A 23,988-nucleotide genomic window follows, 5' to 3' on the forward strand; every position below is an offset into this window, starting at 1 on the left:
GCACTTGGGCCAATCACACAAGAGTGCGACTTGAGTTACCAAGGTAACTCAGTCCAGGGTGCCTAAACCCCCTCCCATACCCCCTGCGGTACCCAAACAGAGTGGCACCACTTTTGGAGGCTTCTGTGGAGAAGCCCACCAAAAAGTGGAACAAAGGGCTCGACTTGGGTTGGAGTCACAGAAGAGAACACAAACGCCATTTTAGAATCGAGTCCTGGCAAAAAATACCAACCGGCGAATTAATATTAAATAAAGCAGCAGTATGTTCGAGGCTATGAGAATTAAATAATTAAAGTTGGTAGCCTCGAACAATGGGAAAATCCCATAGGGAAATATTCGCGGTCGAATATAAAAAGTAGTATCCACTGCCACCAGCCAAAACCTGATCAGGGGGGACGGAGACGTGCCCCCTTGACTAACAGACCCCGGGGCAATCGAATTGCCCCGACCAGTACATCCACAATATGATGGTTTGCACTGGTTTCTGTTAATAATTTGGGACTAGTAAAGCCAATGGTGACTTTACATGCCCTGGGAGACAGTAGTCAGTCCCAGGGTATGGAGTCTATGGTGGGGTGTCACTATGGCACCCCTGTGTTACTGCACGGAGAGTGCTGTGTAACACATAGTAAAAACACATGAGACCCTATGGAGTAAAGGACCCCATAGCCCATAAAACACATTAACAGTCAAAGGAACACCATAAATCATGTCCAAGAGTGGGAGAAAAAGAGTCTCACTCTTGGCAGGAGAAAAAAAAACAAACTCCAGAAATCCAGCAAAGCTGCTGGGGGACTCACTAGGTTAGGAAATTCAGCCTAAAGAGAGAATTCTCCCCAACAGCCTCCTCAAATGGCATCTCCATTGGAATGGCATTCAAGCCCATCATTCAAAGCCCATAGTTGAAGTTCTTATGTTAAAGCCCTTATTTTAATGACAATTGTTTCGGCTTCAGCGGCACCTAACAGCCCAAACAAAAGAAGTGTACCAGGCAAGTAAGAAAGGGTATGCATTCTATGTCCCCAGCACTCCACATAAGGTGGTGTGTGTGTTGGCTTACTAAAGTAAGTGCAAAGGGAATGGGAATCTCACTTTACTTCTTGGGAACAGTAGTTCACCCAAGAAATAAGATAATTAAAAAGGAAGCCATTGCATTTAAAATGCAGTGTGCTGCCATAGTAAATTACAGTCAGTCCGAAGTTATAGGAAACTCCAATCAGTCACTATAAAGACATACAAATGTCACCCATAAAAAGCGAAAAAGACTAGGTGGACAGTGGAAAAATATTCCCACTCACCTATGAACAAGGTAAAATAATTACCAAGTCCTACCAAAATGTTCTGGTATTGACATAGTTCAAGAAGATTCATCGTAATTAGGAAAATCTTACCTAACAGGGGGTTCCCAATTTTGGGTCATGTTTGGAAACGGCCAGTGCATGCCATTTGAGTGATTTGAGGCAGACTCACAAATGCAACCTTTGTTTTTCGATTGTGTGGATGCACTTTTCTAATGGAGGTGTGTTTGCACGGCACACAAGTCAGACAGACATCTCACTATGGTCCCCTGCTTACCCACAAAAATAAAAAATGAAAGACTTGCTCTGCTGTTCCTCATTTCATTAGTTTCTGTGTAACACAAGGGCACAGTGAACTCCTGCACCCCCATGTTAATTAGTCACTTAATTTGTAACAGTTTGCATAAAAAGATATGGACTATAAAGCACTGCAGTTGCATAACAGGTGTATAATCTTACCATATCGTTTCTTTCCATAGACCACCCCAACCAACAACGCAGAGTATCTGGCAAACTGAACAAAAGAAGAAAAAAACGATTTAATACAGTAAAGAAAGAACTGCACAGGGATCTACAGTTGGCTGGACAAATGCCTTAGTGTACTGTAAAGATGAATATTTGGATATGTATTAAGCTAGTGGTATCCATTTCCAAGAAACATACGTAACTCATTAAGGAATGCAAGATGTAGTATTAACTTCTGATAAAAAATTGTCACGTTTATTCACATGTAAATGCCAATTTCTGTTTAAAGTGCTGATCATTTTGGTTTAGTGAGAAAGTCAGACCAGTTCTGTAAAAAAACTTCACTTACGTCTATTAGCATGCAGATCAACAATGTTGATCCCTTACCTTAATTGATTACCAGGTATGAGAGACCTCAAGCATTACCTTGCTTGCTTTCCTCAAAGTGGAGGCTAGATTCAGGTTATAACCCCATGTACTGCCTACTCTGCATCCCATTTGGATTTCATGTTAAATCAAGGTTATATTGTGCTTGAGATAATCATCAAATCAGTGATGTAATAAATTGTTCCAAGATCAAATTATGGTTTAACCTCCACAGCTTGTATCCTTCATATTCCTGCCAAATCCTTCCCCCAGCCCCCGCAACCGCAAATTATAACGTTCACTGGAGCATGCTCTGAAGGAATTGCACTTCAAATTTCACTAAAGCGTAGCTTGTACTAAATGTCATACTTGCAGTCCCACCCTGGAGTGGTATGTGTAGAAGAAAAGAGTGATCAGCCGCATGAGGGCAACAGTGTCTCCTTCGGTCGGGTGAGAAAAATGTATGACAAAGCAAGGCCATTAGTCGTCACTTGTTTCCTTGAGAGAGCACTGAAAACATGAGAAACTGAGCTGCTTTTTTTAAATGTGGTGCAACAATTAAATTGTATTTTTAAAAAATGCCAGAAAAGGAGACCTGGAGATTGAGATTTTCACACACTCACAGGAAAATGTCTGCAACTAAGCCCAAAACAAATTAGTTTGTAGTCGATTAAGAAAGTTCCTTTGCATCTAAATAGACCATGGACTTACTTACAACTTGGCCAAGCAAGGAAATGGATGGCCTGTGTTGCAGAACTATTAATATCGGACTATACGCAAAGGAATGAGTAAGATTCTATCCGAAGAAAATTACCAAGGTGCACAGTTCTGACAAGTGGAATAAAAGTGCCAATGCATTCACTGTTTCAAAGACACACATGCAAAATCGTGTATTCAAATACTATCTGATCATTGTATAAAGCCATAACACATTGAATTGATTCAAACAAATATTACATAATACACACTGTTTGAAAAGCCACCGTGTGTCAATTGAAACATTGGGGATAGCTCTTACACCCGCCCCCCAATGGTGCTAATTTGAGTTTATCAGGGTTCCATCTCAGTGTAGCCCCAACCTTTGGACAACTTCTTGGATAAGGGAGTGGAACAATAAAAGCATTCGAAAAGGTTTAAAACTATAGAATAGAGGTCTTCTTGGAGAGTCTTATCTGGTAGCTTAAACCAGAGCCATTTATTTGTGAGCTTCATAGACATCTTTGCTCATTAAAAGTGATCTTGTGAAACTTGCAGCGCCCAATAAACGTTGCCATATGTCCAACTAATGCAGAGAGCAAGTGGACCAGTCACATCAATCTTCCACTAAAGCCTCCATAAAGGTTCGTTCATCAGAGCCACGGGTCTGCAGCACAAGAACAAGACAGATCTTGACTTGTAGAAACCATTCATATGCCTTCTATAACTGAACTGGAGAACTGGTACTCTTGTGGGGAAAAAAAGTGAATAATTTCTCTTTCGTCAAGTCGTTCTAGCAGTCCAATTAATTTTACATTTAACTCCATGATCAGAATAGGCAGACGTGGGTGACAAAGTATTTCAAAGATTAAAGACTCCTCTTTGTTGTGACACCAAATTCAACCCGTATACAATTTATTAATAAAATCAATTTACATAATTATGAAAGAATGGGATAGGAACGATTTCTCTTTACAGAACCTTTCCCTACATTTTAAAAAGGACTCAAAATGTTTTGCTTTCATTTTTTAACCCGACTTGCTCGTATTACAGTGCAGTGAAGCCTTCAGCTACATGGGGAAACTGACATGTCCTTCAAATTGTCAGAACTGGGATTTGTAACTATCATTGTACAATGATTTACAATGGAGTACACATTTGTTTTGCCCTAGGCTAACACTCATTTGGTTACTCTGTGTGCTTAAGGGACGAGCTGGTGGCAGCAGTTTATTTTTGCTATTTATTTGGTGCATTTTACTTTAGTCTTACCGCTTTTGGCTAGTGTCCAAACAGCCATGTGACAAGGTTTTTCGCTTGTGCTTTGGCAATCTAATGACTTGTGGACAGGAAAAAATACAGAATTTCTAGTGCCCAGGAAAGCGCAGGCTTTTTGCAGGCTACTGCAGGGCCATGTGTGTTTGCTGCCAGGAAGTGGGCTGGGACTGTCTAGGCCCAATCCACAAACTGGTTTCAGTTTGTCTGAAAGTTATGCATGAGCTGTGTGTGCCATATCTGGTTCCATGTAATAATGTCCCCACAAAAATATCGCCAAAAAAATGGCTGTTTTTTGTGGGGACATTATTGCATGGAACATTTATTTATATAGCGCGCAAGCAGCCCAGGGGCATTGAGGCGATGTTACTTGCAATAACTTAGTTACATGGTACAGGCATGATAGCGATTGTTGACACATTATGAATACTACAAGACATCATACTGTTACAGATATTGCATTTGGTCATATATTACAACAAATATAAGTATTCGTGCAGATGTGTCGGGCCTTATGTGAAGAGGGTAGTTTTCAGAGTTTTGCGGAAGGTGGCGAGGGAGGCCTCACCACGGATAATGGGAGGTAGGGCATTCCAGTGAGTGGGCGCGAGATGGGGGAAGCTGGATCTGCCCGCTTTTACTCTTTACTAGTGGCACAGAGAGCATGTTGGTGTACGGTGATCTGGTTGGCCTGGTAGTAGAGACGGGGTGGATCCTTTGAGAGAGGTATGCTGGAGCAGTGAAGTGAATGCACTTGTGGGTCAGTGTTAGGGCTTTGAATACCATCCTTTCCTTTATAGGGAGCCAGTGGGCTAGTTTTCTGGCTTCAGAGAGGTGTTCTCTTTTAGCAATGCCTTGGGCTGCCCGGAGAGCATTGTTCTGTATTACTTGTAGTCGTTGCAGTAGTCTAGCCTAGAGCCAGTGATGGCACTGGCTATGTTGGTGCAGTTCTCTTTGGAGAGAAAGGGTCTGACTGCGTTGATAAGTTTGGCATGATATGCAGCTGCGGATGCTATTGCGTTGACTCGTCTATCCATGGATAGGCTGGAATCCAGGTAGACTCCCAGAGCTTTGACAGAATCGGAGACTGGAATTTTAATGGAGTCAATGGTGAAGTGGCTGAATTGGGCATCTAGATTTTTTAGCGTGTCGGGGGAACCTACCAGGAGGAGTTGTCTTGTCAGAGTTGAGGCATAGTCCATTGTCTGCCATCCAGGCTTGGATGGTGTTGTAGAGGTTGTCGAGGGTCAGGGAGTCAGTGTCATAGTTACCTGTGAGAGTGAGGAGGATCTGAGTGTCGTCGGCGCAGTTGGTGTATGAGATGTCCATAGCGTCGAGGATGAGGAAGAGGGGGTCGTGTGAAGATGGTGTGTAGAGTGGGGCAGAGACAGGAGCCTTGGGGTACACCACAAAGTATAATGGGTGGTGAAGCGGCAGCTAGGTCAGAGAATACTTGCATGGTTCTGTCTTGTAAGAAGGAGGTGATCCAGGCTGTGGCCTCTGGGGAGAATTTGGCAGTGGAGGAAAGGTGGTGGCAAAGGGCACCATGATCCACGAGGTCGAAGGCCGCGGATAGGTCAAGGAGTAGGAGAAGTGCTGGTTTACCCATGTCTCTAGCATCGTCCATCTGGTTTTTCAGGTCAAGTAGGGCGGTTTCGGTCCCGTGTCTGGGGCGGAAGCCAGATTGGCGGAGTCCAAGGAGTTTGTTCTCTTCAATGGAGTGCTGGACCTGCAGGTAGGCTGCTTTGTCCAATATTTTGAGGAGGAATGGGACAGTGGTGATGGGTCTGTAGTTGTTGGGGGAGGTGGGATCGAGAGTTGGCTTTTTCAAATGAGGGCGGACCCAAGCTTCCTTGAGGGAGGCAGGGACTTTCCCTGTGGTAAAGGAGGCATTCACAAAGGCTGTTAGGAAGGGAGCTAGCGCTTCCGTGCAGTCTTTGATAATGGAGGCTGGGCATACATCACCTTTCAGTTAGAGGGTTTGATGTTCCTCATAATGTTGATGTCTTTTTCTTGAATGGGTTTGAAGGAGAATGGTAGGGGGGGATCCGGGGCAGGTGGTGGGATAGGGATATGCATATTGGGTAGGGCTTGTTTAGTGGCTAGTATTTTGCTTTTGAGGCTTAATTTGGTTTGCATGGCCGTTTGTATTTCGTCACACCAGTCTTTGGTGAAATTCTGGGGGGCGGGAGTGGGTGTCTCGAGCTCTCTGAAAATGGCGAAGATTTCTTTTGTGCTAGATTGGGCTTCCGAGATTCTGGATTCAAAGGATTTGGCCTTTGCTTGGGCGATTGCCTTTTGTATTTGATAGGGCTTTAAAGATCATCTTGTCTTTTTCAGAGTGGGACGTTTGCCACTGTGTAAGTGCGGCTTTTTTCTTGTTGCAGAGTGTGAGGGGGTCAGGGGTGAACCTAGAGTTGGAATGGGTAGTGGGTTTGGATTTGCGAGGTTTGAGAGGGGCAATGGAGTCGATAGCTGCTTTGATGGCAATATCATAGGTTGTTCCGAGTGTTTCTGGGTCTGATGAAAAAGGTGGTCTGAAGGCTGGGCCTTGGAGGAAGGCGACACCCCCGCAACGCCCAAACCCTTTTTTTTGGCTTGCCTTTCCCCATATATATGGTCACCCATATAATATCGCCACAACCTTTTCCCGGCGATATTATGTATGGCGACCATATATATGGGGATAATATTACCCGATACCCCATATCTTCAATTGGTTAGTGGGAGTTTTGACTCTTACCTGGATTTTCTTCAGAGGTACTGGCAGAAACCTGAAGGAGCCAAGTATCCTGTCCAGCTGCAAGACGTGTAAGGGGACCGTGGACCTGTTGGAAGAAGGCCTGGCAACCAACCTCTGCTACTGTCCTGGAAGAGAACTGCCTTGTAGGAGATTTTCAGCAGTCCTGCGAAGGACCAGCAACCCTTGGAGTGGAGGGAAAAATCCATTCTCAACGTCAGCCTGGAGTCCTGCAAATAAGAGCCCTCGAAATGCTGCTGGATCATCCAGTGACTGACCAGCTGTTAGGTAAGAATTGGTGCAGACAAACTATGAGAGACTATCTGCTCAGTATTAGGTAACCCACCTTGTCTGTGCTACACAAGTTGGTAGTGTGACTGAGCAGCCAGGCATATCTCAGGAGGGCCAAATGTGAGCTGTAGAGATGAAATCAGTCAATAAAAGTAACCAAGTAACACTCACTCAAGGCTTCAGTTATACGTCAGTTTTAGTAAAGTGTTGAACAGTCAAGCAAACTTTGGAATCCCTTCTCAACAGTCAATAAAGTTGGTGAATACTCTTTGGATATGAGAATACGATTCTCCTACACCCTGAAGTGACGACTTCAATAACAAGGATAGTATTCCATTTATAGACACAATATACTTTTTTAGACTCTTGGTTTCAGGAAGGAAGGGTAAGGAAATAGAAAGCAACTAAGAATTTTGAATCCTCTAATGAAATCTAGGTAAGCCTTTACCAGCAGCAAAAGTGTTCAGCAAATTACAACCTATGAAGAGACATGGCATTCTAGGGAGCCAGGACAGCCAAAGTCAACTGGACAAAGTCTATAGTTCTGATGCACTTCTTGGATAAAGTCTTTCACAAAGTCAGATAGTTCAAGATATTCACTGAAGGAACACAAGCAGTGCAAGGGGAGTTGAGATCAACTCAAAGGTAAACCAATACAATTCTCAAGTGAGAAAGCACAATTTAGGGCCAAGTACCCCAAACCCCAAAAAAGTACATCTGGTTTGAAGAAAAGCGGTCCAGCTGGATTCAGTCTTGTTCCAGTCAAGCAGACCCTTGTTCCTGCGCACCAGTCATGGGGGAGGTCTGAAGGGCTCCTGCGCCAGTGCTCAGGCAAGGACTTAAGGCAGCTATGGGATCTCTTTGATTCAGCTGTCCTTCGCGGTTTGAGCAGCTTGCAAACAGCACTTATGCAGAACTAATATCCCTGGTTGGACTTTCCTTGCTCCCTCGGTCCTGGACTCTGGATCGGGATTTCCTGCTTCTGGAGGGTGCTTAGGGGGCTCCTGAAGCTTTTGTCTGGATTCATTCCATCGAAGATATTGCACTCGGTTATGGAACCTAGACCCCTGGCATTGGGCTTCTGCAAGACTGGAGAGGCACAGCAAGTCGGGGATTGCACCAAAGTGAAGTTAGTCAAGGGGCTAGTTGGTCCCACCGCCCAAGGGGAAACGTCGTTCCGTCCGGAGCTTCTCCGTCAATGTGAAAAAGGAGTCAGGACAGCAGCAGGGCTTCACCGGCAATTCAAGGTCCAGGAGGTTGCAGTCGCCTTCTCTTCACGATTTCTTCTGATGTTTCTTCCAGTGGTCGACTGCCTGTAGTCCCAAGAACCTCGCTTTTTAAAAAAAACGTTTTTATTGAATTTCACAAGATAACAAATAGAACATTCCCTCCATCCCGGCTCCCTCCCCTCTTCCCCCCTCTCCACCGGCAAAGAGCATAAACCTTTTAACCGTCTTACTCGCAGGCTGAAACTCCACAGTTACTGCAAACCCAACAGTCTCAATCGCTGTGGGCACCACATCACCTTAAAGTCATCTTTAAGAACATTCAATCGTTCCCCACAGTCCGCCGCAAAACGCTGTACCTTATTGTCCATGGCATAGGACGCCCATTCCAAGGCCACAATTTTCCACATCTTCCGGAGCCAGTCTTGCATCATAGGGACCTCTGGGCCCTTCCAGCTCTGTGCTATTAACAGCATAGCCGCAAGAGTCATCACCTTGGCTTTCTCCCTTCCTCTAGGTTCTCCTGCCCCTGGGTCATCCCCAATGCCTTGCTCCTGTGCCTTCCCCATTTCTCCCCAGAACGGTTCTATTTTTGGGCATTTTCACCAGATGTGCTCCGCTGAGCCCACCATGTCACAGCCTCTCCAGCATTAACGCCCCACCCACCCCCCCCGATACTGTTGGGTAGATCCTATGAAGCCGTGCAGGAGTATAATGCCACCAAAATAAAGTTTTATACCATGCCTCCTGTAGGTGGGGTGCCTTGACCAATTTGGGAATTCTCCTCCACAACCTTTCCCAATCCGCCCCGTTGAGCTCCCGTCCTAGAACTCGCTCCCATTCACGCATGTAAGCCCATTGGACCCCAGCCATAGAGCTATACAGAATCTTGTAAAAGTTAGAGATGAGGCCCTTTGAAAAATTTCTACTCGCTAATGACGTTGCAAAGGGCGTCAGCTCCCTTGTGGCCGCCGTCTTAACCCCTGGATGCAGTACCCAATGGCGTATCTGCGCGTACCTCTGCCTCTCCCCTTCCTGTACTGCGAAGTACCTCACAGTCATTGAATGATAATTCCCCCCGCAGAACATATCGCATAATTTCCTACATACACCCTATCGCCATCTCGTGAAAGCGCCTTTCTCCAGACCTGTGGAGAAGTCCCCATTGCCAAAGATAGGGGTGAAGGGGGACGGAAATGTAGTAATCCCCTTGGAGCCCGCCAGCCTATCCCAGGTATCTGCCATGAGTTTGGTAATGGAACGCTCGTAAAGATGTTTAGGTCTATGGGATTTCGGGAGCCACAACACTTCCGCTAGGTCTCGGTGCGCTACCGCCCTAGCCATCCGCACCCAAAGCTTGTCCCGTGTTCCTTCCCCCCCCTTTAACCATTCCCTGATAATGCGGAGTTGAGTTGCTTAGTAGTATTGCCTAAAATTAGGCAATGCAAGACCTCCCTCGTTCTTCGCTGCCATCAGAAGTCGGGCTCCCACCCTAGGCCTCTTTCCTTCCCAAATAAATCCCTTGGTCAGTGTTCCAAGCTCCCTTAAGAAACTCACCGGGACTGGCTGCGGGACAGCTTGAAATAAATACAGCAGCCGCGGGAGCGCAACCATTTTAACCGCGACTATCCGCCCCACCCATGACACCCTTAGATCTTTCCACCTTTGATAGTCCTTCTTGACTGCCTTGAGAAACGGGGGAAAATGTGCCGTGTACCATCCTGCCAACGTTGCCGTAATTCTCACCCCCAAATAATGGATCCCTCCCGGACTCCACAGAAAACCAGTGTTAGGCCCTCAGGCTGTCCCTTTCTGCTATCCCAAGTGTTAAATCAGAACCTCTTACTTATTGGCATTGATTTTTAGACCTGATGCTTCCCCAGAAGTTTCCAGGATAGTCACACTAGCCTGTAAAGATTCCTGCGGTGCCGTGAGCATGAGCAGCATATCGCCAGCAAAGGCTGCTACTTTATGTTGCTCTCCGCCGAAGGGGATGCCCTGAATTTCTGTAGCCTCCCAAAGGGCCTGTAGTAGCGGTTCCAGATATAACGCATAAAGTATTGGGGAGAGCGGGCAGCCCTGCTTTGTCCCTCTCTGTAGGGGTATCCTTCTTGAGGCGATCCCATTCACCATCACTGATAGAGGGCGCTTGATAATTGGCTCTTACCATGGCCATAAATTCCCCCCCAAAACCCATCTTTTCCATTACCCGGAATAGGAACGACCACTCCACATGGTCAAAAGCCTTCTCCGCGTCTAAGGCTACCAAGACCGCAGGAGTGTTGTGTTTTCTGCACTTTTTCAATTATATGGGCCACTCGTCTATTATCTGCGGTTTGTCTGCCCCTAATAAACCCGGCCTGATCGGGGTGCATCAATTGCGGGAGGATGATGTCGAGTATTTGCCAGGATCTTAGTATAAATCTTGGCGTCAAGATTGATTAGAGCTATGGGGTGGTAAGAGGCTCTCTCCTCGGCATTTTTATTCGGTTTAAGGATGAGAGTAACCTTGGCCTCTTCCATGGAGGGCGCTATTCTACCCGAGAGACGAAAAGGAGTTAAACAATGATGTTAGATGCGGGACTAATTGCGAGGTGAACAACTTGTAAAAGGCAGCAGCGTAGCCGTCTGGCCCAGGGGCTTTACCTGTTGGGAGAACCCTCATCACCCCGCGCACCTCCTCTTCCGATATTTCACGATTTAAGATTTCCCTCAGGTGTACGTTTTGCAGGAAGTCCTCCTGTCTGTCACTTCGAGGGTGTTGCGAGGCATAGAGGGACTCGTAATATCCTGCCAGGGCCTCCTGTACCCCCCTCCTGGTCCGTGACCTGTTCCCCTGTGTCCAACCTCAACGCAGTTATCGCATTTTTCGCCTTTTTACCTCTTAGCAACCTCGCCAGTAGCCAGCCAGTTCTATTAGCCTTTGCATAATATTGCTGCAGCACCAATAATTAGGCTCCCTCTGCTCTCTTGGTTCGCAAGAGTTCCAACTGCCCCACCGCCTTCCTATATTCCCGCATTGCCCTCCGGGAGATGGTGCCTCCCGCCGCCTGCCCAGCTGCCTCCACTTCTGCTTCCAATTGGGATTCCAGTGCTTGCAGTTGCTTTACTCGATAGGCAGAGATCGCCATTAGCTCCCCCCTAAGAGTGGCCTCAAATGCATCCCACCTAGTGCCCTCGTCAGTGTCATCCTTCCTGTTGGTATTGAAAAAGAGCTTAATCTTCTCTTCAATGTTTCCCCCGCCCAATTACTGGGTCCCTTAACATGGCCCCTGGGAGTTTCCAACCCCAAATCCCCCTTCTCCTCTGGCCTATATCCATCTCCAGGGAAACTATTTTGTGGTCTGCAATCCCTATCGGCCCTGTACATACTTCCCGAATGCATCCCACCAGACCTACCGAGACCCATATATAATCGATTCTGGATTGAGAACCGTGGACACCCGACAAGAAGGTATGGCCCTCCTCATCCCCCTTAAGAACTCTCCAGACATCTCGTAGCCCCAATGTGCTAATCCTTTCCTTCAGCTCCGCGGACATCACAGCTCCTCCCCCTCCTGCCCTCCCCCAGTTCTATCCCTCTCCTTGTTCCATGCTATGTTAAGGTCCCCTAAAAGAACAATTTGCCCCCAGGAGCGTTCTTCTAATAGTTTCAAAACCTGTAGCAGAAAAAGCTCCCGACCAGTATTAGGAGCGTACAGCACAGCTATTATCAATGGGGCCCCTTGGCATTTCCCTCTGGCCACAATGTACCTCCCTTCCTTATCTCTAATCACCTCACAGGGCCTGAAGTCTACCGTATTCTTAATAGCTAGGGCAACCCCCTTGCTTTACAGTGTCCTGAGGCATGCAAGATCAGATCAAAACCGCGCAATTTCAACCTGCCCTGGTCCCCAAGACTCAAATGTGTTTCCTGGAGCCCCATAATATCAGGCTTCTCTTTTTGCGTAAACTGCTCCAGCTTTTTCCTTTTGAGAGGGGTATTCAACCCCCTTACATTATGTGCTAGCCACTTGAGAGAATACCCAGCAGAAAGTAGTCGCCACAATGTGGAAGTAACTTTTCCTGCAGCCCTCCCCCCTCTGCTCGTCGCCAACCCCCCTCCTGACTCCCCCGTCGCCAACCCCCCTCCCACCCACCCCTGAAGGCTAATACCTTCCCGCCCACTTATCCCACCAAACTCGGGCATCTGCGCCGTTTCCAACATGGCTGCATCCCCTGCGACCCATATGCTTCTATGCACCTTATAGAGGCCCACCACCCCTTCCTGCACCGTGCCAGGTCAAGGCTGCACCGGAGATCGCTTCTTGCTTCACTGGATTGACCATCGCTGCGCTGAGCGGCTCTTCTGGGTCCCCTCTTCCTTTGCTCTCGAACCGTTGTCCACTCCCAGGGTCTTGATCTGGGTCGGCTACCCGGACCCGAAAGACCCACGCCCGAGGAGGTTCCCTCTATGTCAATGCAAAGAAGATCGGCCCCCTCCTGAAGTGAGGTAATTTGCCTCTGGGATCCCTCCCAATCGAAGAGCAAATCAAACGGGAAAGTCCATTTATATCGGATCGCTCGCTCATTAAGGGCCTTTATCACTGGGCCCATTTGTCTCCTCTTCAGAAGCGTATCGCTCGCCATGTCTTGGAACAGAGCAATCTGCCGGCCCTCGTACAGAATAGGTTTGCGTGGTCTTGCTGCTTTGAGTACCGCTTCTTTCTGGGCATATCTAGCGAATGCTGCTAGAACATCTCTCGGCCTCACTGACTGGTCTTTAGTCAGTCGTTCGGTTCTGTGCACTCGATCTAACTCCACCGCCTCTGGGTTGCCCTCCTCCAAGATGTCCGCAAAGATGCCCTGGAGTACTGCATTGAGATTCTCATCGGGCACGGATTCAGGAAGCATTTTTACCCGTATGTTGATCCTGCGGAACCTGTTCTCCAAATCCTCCACTTGGAGTTCTAGAATTCTAGTGGCTACGTCCAGCCGCTCTATAGCTTCACTATTTGCTGCGTTGTCTTTATCTACTTCTTGGAGGCCTTTCTCCAGGAGGTCGGTCCTCTCCCCCAATTGCTGCATCTCTTGTTTCAGTTCTCCTATAGCATCATTCAGATCAGTGCGCATCAACTGAAACTGTTCCTGAAAAGTCTTTGCCAGGTTCGCCTGCAAAGCATGGAGCTCACCAATAAATTCCTGTCTGGGCATCTTTGTCAAGTCTTTGGCTCCTCTTTGTGCGGAGTCCTCTCTTGGAGTACCTCCGGAAGCCTCGGGCCCCTCCTTCGAGTTCAGCGTCGACCACATTGCCTGGAGGGTGCCCAGATTGTCGCCAGAGGCCTGGGGGTGCGGGGGGAGTTCCCCCCCTTTCCTCTTGGATTTCGTAGCCATGCCGTTCAGTTCCTCCCAGGATGCCCGCCCCGGGCTAATCACACCACCTTCTGGGACCGTAATTATGGACAAAATTTAGGTTTCCTTAGGCCTAATGGTTGGGAGGATCTGCCTCCTGCTTCCTAGGTGAACTGAAAGGCAGCCCCGAAGAGACAGCCCTTTTGAGCTCCCACGTGCATCGCCTGTGGCAGGAGCGGTGCCTTTGTCGTGCTTGTAATGTTCAAAGAGTTTCCATTGACCCCCTCAAGCCTCCTCAGCTGTATCCGCTCTGGTGCCCCCCGCCCCTCAGGAATCCTGGCGCTCTCCAGGACCCTCTCTGCTCCACCGAGGGGGAGAGAGGAGCGGTTCCCGAGCCCCCACCAGCGCGGAGCGAGGCCGTTTCCTGGCTGCCCCTCCTGGGACAGCGGGACGCTCCACCTCCCGCCGTGTCTGCGTGTCCGTGGATCTCCATTCCCCGAGTTGCCGCAAGTGATACAGGAGCCCCCTTCCAGCTCCGAATTGGGCCACAGACCCTCCACCGCCAGGCCCACCACAAGCCCCGGTACCTCACGACCGCCACTGATCCCTACGGGGGGGGGGGGCGCACCAGGTCTCCAAGCCTTCCAGACTCGCAGGGGATCACGGGGCGTTCCCCGCGATGTCGGGCCGGCTGCGTTTCATCCTGAACGGCTCCCCACATCTCGGCTCACCTCCAGGCTGTCCACCAGCGGCTCCCTCCGGGACTGTGGACCGCTCGGTTTCTTCGGAGCACGCTCTTCCCTTCGCACCGGCCGCAAGCGGGCCCGCAGCAGTAGGCATCGCGGCTCCTCCTCACTTCGCCAGTCCCGGCGCTTCGCTCGCGTCTCCGCTCTTTCGTGTCAGGGCAGTCCGCAGCCCTCTCCCTCTCCTGCAGTCACGGGGGCTCGTCAGAAGCTTATCCGGATCCGCTACTTGGGTGGTGGGCACCGTGAGGACAGACGGGTCCGGGGAGCGCCGTCGGCACGTCTACTCAGTGCCGGCGACCATCTTGGAATCCAGAACCTCGCCTTTTAAGCTCCTTCTCATTCATGCACAGCCAGGATGGATGTCCTTCCCGGACAGCCAGCAGCCAGTCAGGACTGGTTTCTTTCAGGCACACCTAGAGACAAAGGACAGGGGAGTTTCAGGACACTCCCTCACTTCCTGTCCTTCCAGACACACTGGAGCCAGGGGCGGGCCTCAGGGCTGAAGCCCACCAAAGGCAAAACAATGGGCTCAAACCAGTCACGCACAGAGTAAAAGCCAAGAAAGACCTCACAAACAGGAAATGGTGAAAAAAGAAGACAGGGCCATTTTGACAAAATGGTCACGGTGCTGTACTGCAGCTGAGGGTTCAGTCGGCGGCCACAGCCCATCACTCCACATCGGATGGTGTGAGCTGGACCTACAAAGCAAAAAAGATAGGAAAGATCAATTTCACCTTACTAGTATTGGGAACAGTAGTTCACCGAAAAAAAGGTATTTAAAGCAGAAATCCAAGGGACTTCATTGACACTGCACTGACGGTGCTGTGTGTTACTATACAAAAGGCAGATGCCTATGGAGTTTGTCAGACTCAAAAACAGTGAAAACAAAATCCTAGTGAAGGAAAAACACAGTGAAGAAAAAGGTCCCACTCACTCAGGAGTTCAAATTAAAAAGTCCTAAGTCCAGCAAAAGAGCTGGGGGTCTCTAAGGTGGGAGGAAATGAGCACAGAAATGATAATTCTCCTGAACAGCAGCTTATTCGCGCTACTGTGCTGCAGACATCGCCGTTACATGTGGTGGACCGGAACTTTTGGGATCGCGCTACTGGACTCCTTCCTGCCAAAAAGTTGTGGTTCCAGCAGCAAAGGAACCAGAGATAGGAGGCGGATGGCCAAGTGTGTCTACCTGCGTCGCCGTGCATCAGTGGCCATCATCCAAAACAGCTTTCCTGCATCGAGTCCTGAGAGAGGACCTGCATAGAGTGGTCTGCATTCTCCAACTTGAAGGCCTTACAGCAGCATTGATTGCCAACCGGAAATGTGCTTGAAACCTGCAACCACTGGGCATCAAGGACTGTAGCCGAGGGAGGGAAAAGCGACCCGGCGTCCTCATCAGAAGTCATGCCAAATTCTAAGTAGAATCGTAGTACAGGGAGTGAGTTGTAAACAGTACTTACCTGAAACCCTAACTGCCGCTGGTAAACTTAAAGAAAGTTTTGTAAAAGGTTGGCTTTGCCATTGCTTGCGCAAGCATTCCGAAAGTGGGGCAACACTTATTAGTTAAAATAAGTTCTCCTCTACCCCTTGGAACTCTTCATTGGACCCCAGAATTCCTACACTCGTGCCCCCTCCACTCCGACCCAGTCTCACTAAACTGTTTACACATTTTTGGGCCAAGGCCCCATACATTTTAGGGATGAACTTGTGTTGTATCTCTGTGGACATGTAGTGCTGCATACTAATATTTACCTTCCATGGCAGGGGTTGATTATGTATTTTGCCCTACTCCAGCAATTGTGTACATTTGTCTTTCAGGGTTTGAAATTGAGGGGAGCTAGGAGCTACTTATCTTATGCTTGTAGCCTAGAAGAGCGTTATTAGCTTGCCACCAGCAGCTACCGGGAGCTTCTTTTGGCTCCCCAAGCCAACTGATGCTGAACAAAACACACCTATGTGAAAGTAACTGTTTGGGACAATCTATGAACAAACATTAGGACACATCTTTACAACCTCTAAAACACAAAGGAGCGACAAATAATTGACAAAACGATCCATCTTATGTGGAAGATACAGTTGCGGAACACCATGTACTAGCTCCTGATCACTGGTTAATGCTGGATATCCAGGAGCTGCTTTTAGCTCCTGCTTATCCAACCATAATTTCGAATTTTTCATTGGTATATGGCTATGACATATTTTTATAACTGATATTCTAAGTGTGTTCCTAGACTTTTCACTGTGTGTACTCTGAGGACCCCTTACAGGCTCACCGCCTCCCAGAGTTATCCCCATCACTAAACTAGGTTGGCCTGCTTTACATCGGTCCACTAGGCCACAGTATAGCAAATCAGTCCTAACAATTGTGACAAAGTTGTGCAGCACGCCCCTGCATATGTCTCAGGACATAGACAGTGATCTTGGTTTCATTGATTTGGCATGTAGCAGTCAGAAGAAAGCAAACATGAAATGAATGTCAAAGGTATTTGGAGTAATATTACCCCTCCCTTCTGCACTTGTTAAAAACAGTTCTGCACTTGTTAAAAACATAGAAATTGTGATAATCAATGGGAAGATGGGTGCATTCTGGAGAGATGTCGGATTACAAAATGAGTCAATTAAGTAGCATCATAATGCCCAGGAGTGGGGCTACAGGGCTTGGTTATTTGGATTAGAAAATAGGCTGCAGCCAAGGATGATATTATGGGTGGATCGATGAGACAAACTGGAGAGCCAGGATTCCATAGAGGCTGTAGAAAGTAGGATTCCTAATCTAATCAGATGAGACCATATGGAAACCTGTGCGTATCAGATTGAGGGCATAGCCGATGAGGATCCAGGCTGATTTCCTAAATTGGAAGCATCTTTTAAGAGAGCACATGAATCCCCAATATAAATCCAAATTGCCCTTTAGTTTGTTCCACGCTAATTCTCTGGAGTAGGTGGTCTAGGAGACAAAGGGGACAATAGTTTCAAATGGAAAGCAGGAGCATTGTGATGTGAATTGCAAGTTTGCCTCTTGCTATAGAAGTGCTAATTTTCTTTTTATTTATTATTTTTTTGCAACACTGACTGCACTGATCGTGTGCAGCATCTGTAATCAAGTCTTATTAACATTTCACCCAATTTGTTTTTGCAGGTCTAGTTGACAACTCAGAATCAATCAGGAAGCTTTATGGCCTTACAAACTTTGACCCAAGGAAACCATTGATACATTAATAAGCTAATATGGGGATCAGTGTGTCACTTCCCAGTATATAGAACATTTTGCCAATGTGAATCCCATACATTTGTGAAATGAAAGTGGAGGAGTATTCATCCTGGTTTAATCAAATTCCACAATCCATTCTTCTGTGTGATCTATATTCGGTACCCTCTATTTATAGTGCCTTTGTTAATTTTCTATACGCTGGCCTGGTGAACAGATGTATAGAATGCCAAACTAGTTTAGTGACAGGGTTAACTCAGAGCTGTAGCCAAACTAGTTCAAGGTTGGGGGGCGAGTGGTCGATTTCTTTTTTTTTAGCATTTAAAAAGTGTGCTAAACACAGACACATCAGGGTGCGGTTACCCGAGTTACACATTAAATAAACATGAGACAGGTAAGTTAAGTCACAGGTGGCCAGTTCAGTAAGGATACAGCTCTTGGGAGAACAACTGTTTTTTAGATGTTTTCGGAAAGCCCAGTAGGATTGCTCCGATCTTAGTGCAGAGGAAGGGCATTCCAGTTTTTAGTGACGATCACTGGTAAACTGAGGCCACCTGATCTTTGGAGTCAATTTGGAGATGGTGAGGCAGTGCATATGGGACGCTCGTGTAGATCTGGTAGACTGACCTTTCTTAAACTTTGACAGATATCTAGGAGCATTGTTTGAAAGGCACCAATTGTAACCGCCAGTGTTTTTAACAATGCGCTCGAGGATTGGCAGCCAATGTGCATTTCTTCCAGCTGTGGAAATATGGTCAGTTTTTGGGATGCTGAGGGTGTCCTCAGTGCACTGTTCTGTATACCCTGCAACTTGTTGAGGTTTGTGCAGTTTTACAAGCAAATGGGGCATTGCAGTAATCAAGCCACTATCCAATGAGCGCTCTAGCAATGGAGAGGTAGCCGTCAGCGAAAAGACCAGCCTGCCCGCATTAATGAGCTTCGTAGTGTAGGCTGCCGAAAGAAGCAATCGCATTTACTGGTCCGGTTAGAGAGTGTGGAATACAGATAAACCCCCAGGGTTTTAACCTCTCTGGGGACTATGATGGCAATGACTTCTATACTGAAGGATTTGTAGGCTCCGTCAAGTTAGTTTAGAGGGTTGAATTCCAACCAGAAGCAGTTCGGTCTTGTAATTATGAAGGCATAGCACGTGTGAATCCATCCACGTCTGGATGGTTTGGGAGATTGAGGTCAATGTGTTGAGTCAGTAAGGCCCTCTGATAGGTAGAAGTAGCTGGGTATTGCCTGCGTAGTTTGTGCAAGAGATCCCCTGGTGTCAAGCAAGTCCAAAAGGTTTAGCGAACATATTGTACAGAGTTGGCAAAATGCAGAGCCTTGAGGGGCACTGCAGGTGACAAGAGCTTGAGGAGCCAAGGCTGTGGGGGAGAACAGCCTCATCGTTCCGTTAGATAAAAAGGAGGCGATCCATGCAATTGCATCGGTGGAGAAGTGGGCAGCTGAGGAGAGGTGTTGACAGATAACTTGGTGATCAACTAGATCAAAGCTGGCAGATAAGTCATGTAGAATGAGGAAGGCAAGCTTGCCAGAGGTCTTTAGTCTTGTCAAGTTGTTTTTTTAGGTCAACTAGAGCAGATTATGTGCCGTGGCCGGGCACCTGACTGACGCAGGCCAAGAAGAATGTATTTTTATATTGTTCTTTAATAAAGCACTTAATGCCAGCAAGTGGTTTCTAAGCGCAGAATAGGGAATCAGACCGGTCTTGCACTGCAGTGTCTTGCTTCGAAGACAAAACGCGTTGCCCCCTGAACTATCAGTCTTCAAAATGCGTCTGAATTTGTAAGTCGACTGCTCTGTCCAGTATCTTGAGGAATGGGACTGTAGGGAGATAGTGTGGGGATGTCCGGGTCAAGTGAAGTTTTTATTAGTAGGGGTAGCAACCAGGCATCTTTGAGATTAACTGGTAGTGTGCAAGAGGGGGAACGAGGAGTTGATAAACCTGGATATTGATATTTTATTTCTATCGCGCTCGTACACAAGTGTTTCAGAGTGCAACAAGGCAGGGGAGGGGAACAGGGGAGAACAAAACAGCGATCTTACTAGGCCCAGTGACATTGAGAACGCGCAAGTGCATGGAAGGGGGGAGAAGTGGAAAATGCGAAGCAGAGGAGAAAGATAAATAACAATAAATAAAGGCAACAAACAGTGGCAGTGCAGCAAGCAATTTGCAAGTGCTAGGTTTAAGGCAGCAGACAGGGTAGGTCTGATAAGTGCAGGAAGAAAAGGGGGGGGCTGTATGGGTACAGATACAGACCCCAGTGCAAGGGGTGGCCCGGTGGCAGTGCAGGACGGTGGCGGGGTGAGCAGGTACCTGGGCCCGGAGGACAGAGGGTGGCCAGGTGCACAGTGCCAAGAGAGAACAGATCAGCAGGGGAGAGGGGGAGCAAAGGCAGAAGAAAAGAGGAAGGTCTTGAGGTGTTTCCGGAACCAGAGATGGTTCTCCTCAAGATTTAGAATGGCAGGGAGGCTGTTCCAGAAGCCAGAGATCTACCCCCAGCTTGTTTCTTTGAAAAACGACTGACCCTGAGGGAGTTAGAGGAGCGTAGAGCTCGAGAGGGGAGGTATTTGCAGAGGGATAGCTGAAGGTATTTTGGACCCAGGTCCCAGAAAGCCTTGTGGACGATGCAGAGGGTTTAGAATGTAATCCTTGCATCCACTGGGAGCCAATGGAGAGATTTCAGAGCTGGAGAGATACGATCCCAGGGCTTGAGGCCAAGGACAAGTCTCGCAGTCCTGTTCTGGATTAGTGGCAGAGGGTAGAGGAAGGTATGAATGGAGCAAGTGCTTCCGCACAATGCAAGATGTCTCCATGGCATCTGGAAGGCTTACGCCCTTTAATGATTTTGATTCCATCTTGATCAGACACAGGTTTCAAGTCAAATAGATGGACCTCAGGCTGCGAGGCTATAGGGTTTAGGATTGGTTGGGTATCAAGGGTTATTAGCTTGCTTTTCTTCAGCAGAATCTTTTTTGTAGCAATGAGATTTTGTCTAAAATTGTTTATGTACCATGTGGTGCCTTTGGAGCAGCTAGTGGAGATTCCAATTCCAGCAGTATGGCAAAGATCTTGCAATTTGGGCATTGTATGTGGTGCTTTTGGCTTCAAGTATAGCTTGTTTGTAAGCCTTGATAAATCAGTGAACTGGGTTTTGTTTCATGAAAACTGGTCATTCTCTAGGTGGTTTATGCTGTAAGTTTGGAAGAACAGAGTATTTTTTAGGTCAGGGTATCCCAGGTGTTGAGGTGAACAGTGTCTGGGTTTGCGAGAGGCCAAAAGGGGCTATTGTGTCTATGGGAAGTGTCAGGGCTTGATTGCATGCGTTAACCATTGTATAGTGGGTCGCCAAGAGTATTGATTACCTTTAACAAGGGCAGAATGCAGGATGGGGTAAAATTCAGCACATTTCTTGTTAGAGTGGCTGCTAGCAGCACGGGCAAGGCAGGTGGCGGGTAAGAGGATACGTTTAAGGGGAATATGTTATGGGTGCAAGGCCCATTAGATCCGATTGAGATGTTGCAGTTGATGTCGGCCAGCCAGTCTAGGCTAAGTCTCAAAAGGTGGTGAGCTTGTAATGAGCACACAGTGAAACATTTATAAATACTTCTTTACGTATGACCACTTAACAGTGCACAAGATGGACAAATGACCATACTATAACACAAAACGAATAGAAACATCTACACAATCCGCGGATTAGGGCAAAATACAGATCAACCCCCTGAAAAGGAAGGTACAGATTAGTATAAGCACTACAGGGCCACAAAGTTTTAATCTAGCTTCAGAAATCCAACCCCAAGACGTATGGGGCTGTGTGCCTAAAAGTTGCATACAGTTTTGTGAAGCTGAAAAAAAATGAAGGTAGGGTTTCTGGGGTCCAATGAACAGTTTGTGTTATTCTAACTAACAAACGTAACCCCAACTTTTGGAGTGTGTGAACAAGCAAGGGCAAAGGCAAACTCTTTCAAAAGTTTATCAAAAAGTTACCAAGACTATGAAAGGGGGGTAGGGTTTCAGGTATCGCTATAACTCAACCCCTGCACTCCGATTCTTTGTAGGACTTGGCAGGTCTGAGGTCGCTTTTCCCACAGTTGGCCTCAGCCACTGATCCCCAAGGGCTGCAGGTTTGAGCACTCCTTGCACCAGCATTAGTCGCCGCCGGAGGTCTTGCAGTTCAGAAATGCAAAATAACTATGCAAAGCACCCGTCGGGAGGGAGACCCAAGCTACCACATCCTGACGGTGTTTAAGAATACTTTCTTGAAAACCAACCCACACACTTTTTATATTAGTTGTAAGGTTTGGCAATAGGTTTGTTAGTATAGGCCCATAGGCCCTTTTTCACAACGCCACTAGGAATGCCTTATTTTTATTTGATGGCCGACGCTTGCTCCCATATTAAGAGTTAGGTTTAGATTAGGTGCTTTTTCAAACCTGCATACAGTTTAATAAACATCCTTGAACTGTGATCACTTGTGGTTTTACTGTTGGCACCACGAGTTCCTTAGAACATAGCTAAAAGTGCATTAAGTTTTGTCCACTGAATAGAAATGACCATTTGAGATAGTTTTAGGTTGGTCTCTCGACAGTTAACAAAGGATTACCACTGTCCTGTGTTGCAGAGAAATGGGCCTGATCACAACCAATCACACACAAACATTAAAAGGGACACTATGGTGGAAGTACAAACTTCAGAAATTTGCCAGGTAGGATCCTTGGGCAATCAAATCGCTGTATCACTTCAAGCTGTGGCCATGAAAAATAGTTCAAAGGGAAATTATCTGTATGGTCCATTTATTTTGGGTTGGGCCTCAAATTAAAAAGGAGATCAACAAGTATGTGGTGTATGCTTTTGTTCCTTCACCTTGTACATTTAGGTCACTGGTTAGGGGGGAGCCACCACAAGCCCTATTGATTCAGTCAGCCAGACACAGCTTAGCCCGTGGACCAAACAAAGCTGCAGGAATGGCTCTTGGGCCACAGACTGCAATACAAAACAGTGCTTAAATGTGACTGCCCATATCATTACCAGTGAAGGATGAAAGATGCAGCGCTCACATACAGATTGTTACTGTGGCTGCGCAGGCTGCCGAAAGTGACAAAGGTGTGTCTTCATCGAACAGAGACCGTTATTTAAAGAGTACGGGATATGACAGGGTGTGCGCTTCTCATTTGCTCATGAAGCAAGGTGACTAGTAGAATTGAGTTGGAGCCCTTCTAGGCTCATAATCAAAGTAGAACCATGGCATAGGTTTTGTTGCTCGTTTCTCAAAGGAGAAAGGAGGATTGCCTTGTTCACCCAGCCTAGTATCCAGTGCTCCTTCTGTGACCCAAGCATACAACATGGTCACAAGGGAGTGATGCAGCTCTGTACAATCTACCAAGTAAATTATTAAAGCTGTATAGTGGGACAGGAGCCAAGCTATGCAGACAGGAGGCTCTGGGGCCAACCGGCACAAATACTGTAAATACCCTGTTTTAATGCTGGATAATTTCAGAGACTGTGGGAGCAACTCCTCACAGTAACCAAGAGCCGGAAAATATCAGACAGGGCAAATTGAAAGAGCGTGCGCTGCGATAAAAAGCAGCAGTGGCAGTCTTGGTGAAAAGGTAGGCGGACAGCTTGAGCAGGAGCCATTGTTGCACCGCACGACTCGTGATGCAATCCACCAAGGGGGTAATCCTCTGTTGATCCAGCAGCGTCTCCTGCCTGCAAGGTCTTCAAGGAGAGCAGGATGGGGCTTACTCACTGGCAAGGAAGACTAGGTGGTGTGGAGATGCTGGGACAATGCAGAGCACAGTTCCCAGTTGGACATCAGACGGGAGGAGCGGACCCGAGACGGCCATGCCGGACCTAGACCCAGAAGGTAGAGAGAACTGTCCAAGCAGCAGTTGCCGCAAGCCGGGCTTGGGTCTGCAACAATATTTTAGGAACAGTTGAGTCAGTCACCATTGAGAGAGCGGAGCAGGACCCAGAAGCCACAGGGATGCGGCAGAGGCCTCTTCTGATGTAAAAGGAGCCTCTGGGCAAAGCAAGTAAGACTCAATTTTGATGACGCGACGCCCTGTTACTTCCTGAAATTATCAAATCAAAGAAAGTTCAGGGGCAGCAGGGCGCGGGCATTACTACCCCAGGAGCATGTTGCTCACCATTTGCAATGAGGTGCTAGAAAAACAGCAGAGAGGAGTTAAATCAGACTCCAGGATTGGCTCACTCCCAGGTTGAACCAGGGGCGAGCACCCTCGGAAAGAAGTCAGAGGGGGCCGTGGGAGGTTAACAGAGAGGAGTCGCAGTAGTGGATCCGAGAACGGAGTGGTAGCGGTCGACGAAGCAGGG

At 47.5% G+C, this 23,988-nt stretch overlaps 1 long non-coding RNA gene across 1 annotated transcript in view; it reads right to left on the reverse strand.

Annotated features, from left to right (window-relative positions):
• The window catches only part of LOC138510586 (uncharacterized), an 89,637-nt gene that overhangs the window by 60,155 nt on the left and 5,494 nt on the right, over positions 1–23,988 (reverse strand). The window contains exon 2 of the long non-coding RNA XR_011280417.1: positions 1,758–1,812. This is a non-coding gene — a long non-coding RNA (uncharacterized lncRNA). The remainder of the gene's footprint in view (positions 1–1,757; positions 1,813–23,988) is intronic.

Source organism: Ambystoma mexicanum, chromosome 6p, assembly GCF_040938575.1.
Source record: "Ambystoma mexicanum isolate Mex_15411 chromosome 6p, UKY_AmexF1_1, whole genome shotgun sequence".
Classification (NCBI taxonomy): domain Eukaryota; kingdom Metazoa; phylum Chordata; class Amphibia; order Caudata; family Ambystomatidae; genus Ambystoma; species Ambystoma mexicanum.